This window comes from Primulina tabacum, chromosome 18 (genome assembly GCF_025594145.1).
Source record: "Primulina tabacum isolate GXHZ01 chromosome 18, ASM2559414v2, whole genome shotgun sequence".
Lineage (NCBI taxonomy): Eukaryota > Viridiplantae > Streptophyta > Magnoliopsida > Lamiales > Gesneriaceae > Primulina > Primulina tabacum.
The window spans coordinates 11,881,453-11,884,271 of NC_134567.1; positions in this window are offsets into that span (position 1 = coordinate 11,881,453).

The window sequence follows — 2,819 nt, forward strand, 5'->3', positions numbered from 1 at the left end:
AAAAAGGGCAGGACGTTTCACGATCACACAAAACTTCAGCACCTGCACAATAAAATGACCACCCAATCACATAAAAATGGTAGAGCAAATATATGTTGGACTCTTATAATTTATTCTATGTGAAAAGCTTCCTAGTCCAACTCTCTCCTCTCCAAACTATCCTGCGGCTGTGAAGTTCTTCATATATATAACCTTTGCTTGACCTAAAATTCATTCCTTAAAATAGTCCTAGAAAATATAAAAATAATATTTTCATTAGAGATAACAATCTTTTAAACATGGATAAAATATCTTGAAGATAACAAATCACATAATATCTAGGTATAAATCAATCAAATTCTTATCATCTAGAAATAAATCAAGTAAAATATCATAATCTAAAAATAAGTAAACCAAGATATTATCATTTAGAATTAAATCAAGCAAGATTTGATAATCTAGAAAGGCAAAATTTTAAATTGATAATATCAATTTAGCAAAATAATAAAGGAATAAAATATTCCTTTCCAATTATATACAAACAAATTATATCACGGGACATGTCCCGATATATATATATAAAATGATGTGTGTTAACAAACTATTTATTTTATACATCGATATACCAATCATGACACATCAACTCAAATAAGATACATAGACATACACTTTCATTCAAATCAATCATTCATACATCAAATGACATGGAAATATATCGTATGTTACTCGTTCGCAACATACTTCAATTATTCATCTCCAATTTAATGTAGTTTTATCCGAAATTAGGATTTCAATACACAAAATCAATATATTCATTTCAATCAATCAAATGACATGGAAATATATCGTATGTTACTCGTTCGCAACATACTTCAATTATTCATCTCCAATTTAATGTAGTTTTATCCGAAATTAGGATTTCAATACACAAAATCAATATATTCATTTCAATCAATAAATTCATTCAAATACAACTATAATAACGTATTTGAATGTATCAATTTGTTCTACGCTATTTACTTTAACCGTTACATTATTAGGATAATTATATCGTATTATAAATCCTAATAACTCTTTGTTATACAATCATTAATATACATTTATTCATTTAAAATAAAAATTTCAAGTTCCAGAATTGTTTTGATATTTTGAAAATTCATATAAAATTGAAATCATAATATAATTCAATACCGACTTTGAAAATTAGTTTATATTCGGCTATTTTATCGCATATATTGATCTATAATTCAAAAACATTTTATTCCATCAATTAAAAAATAATTGTGTTGAATCCAAGAGAAAATTACATCAAAAGAATGCTCTCAACACAAGGATTCTGAATATATAATTTGTTTTAAGTTTTCGACAATGTTTCGGTGTAGTTTTGGGTTGAGAAAATAAGGAATGATATAAATGCCTCAGAAATGTGCTTATCAACCTTAATCGTACATGAAAGGTGGAGCACTACTGTTGTTGTACGAAAGGTGTTCGACAGAGTTTGGCACGCGGGTGTGTGTAAAGTTATGTCCACAATTCTATTTTGCACTTCAAATTAGCAAAAGTTTATGAAGGAATGTTTGCCGAGCACCTTGTGGTGCTTCAAACAAAATATTCTGCAAGAGCTGCAATAGCTCGTGTTCTAAGAATGTAAACACCGATGAATTAGATCAAGTTTGGAGTTAAAATCAAGCGAAAAAAACTCAAAATAATCATTCGTTAAAAAACACTGATAAATTTTAAAGCTTTTAATCTCGTGCAGCTAATTAACTGAAGATAAGGAGGATAAGTTCTTGCATGTATCGGTTCAGTTATGGTGAGAATTGAACTGATAAATACTCGATCTGATCAAGTCAGTTTATAGCAAGGGGTTAACAGTTAAAGTACACAATATATGTTTATGGATCTTCGGAGACTTCAACTGCTCCTACGTCACCTCTTCTACCACCTCGGGTATGATTCACTAGAAGACTTGATCTATACAACACTTTGTACAAACCCATCCAGCTAGGACTAACACTACTGCCTAAACTGAACTCCTAGACTAGACTGAAGGAAGCACTTTTCAGTCAACACTTCTTTAATGTCTATGTGAGAAAGACTACATACACAAGTTTAACGTCTTTGTGCAATACTATATTTGAGTGGTGGTGTGTGTGTATGTGAGAACTGATCTCTGAACACTACCCGAAAGTGTTCTCACACACTGAGGAAAATATGCTTTTAATCTAAGATGATAACACGTTGAAGTGTTCTCGACTGGGCTGAATGCTTCTTTCTTAAGCGGATATGACTTTGAAGCGTGCCCTTTTCTTTTCTCTCGTGTTGTATATATTGTTGTATCATTGTGTCTTCCCTGATCTTCACCTTCTATTTATAGGTGTGAAGTTTGATCGTACAGTGAGACTCAATAATTGTATCCATTGCATTTTGAATCTGTTGCTCGAAATTTGTCTTGTTCTTTCTGGAACACTTTTGTCTTTAAGTTCTGATGCAACGTCTATTATTGCCCTTTGACTGGACAAAAGTTTTTGTACCATTGCGCATAGCTGTATTCCATTAAGTTCAGCTTGCCTTGATCTGCAACTGATTACTCCTAACTGATGTTTTGAACTGGTCAGTTGAACTGGTCTTTAGTTGGGATGGTGAAATCAGCTGACTCGTCAGTTGAACTGATTTCACTCTTGTTCATTTGAACTGATCTAAGTTGGGCTCTTCATCAGTTAAACACTTCTTCGGCTGGCCGGGCTTCTGAGGTTCTCCTGGTGAACCACCTATCAACTGAACAATAAGTTGAACTCATTTACGACACATCAGTTGAACTGGTATAGTTTGGTTGATCA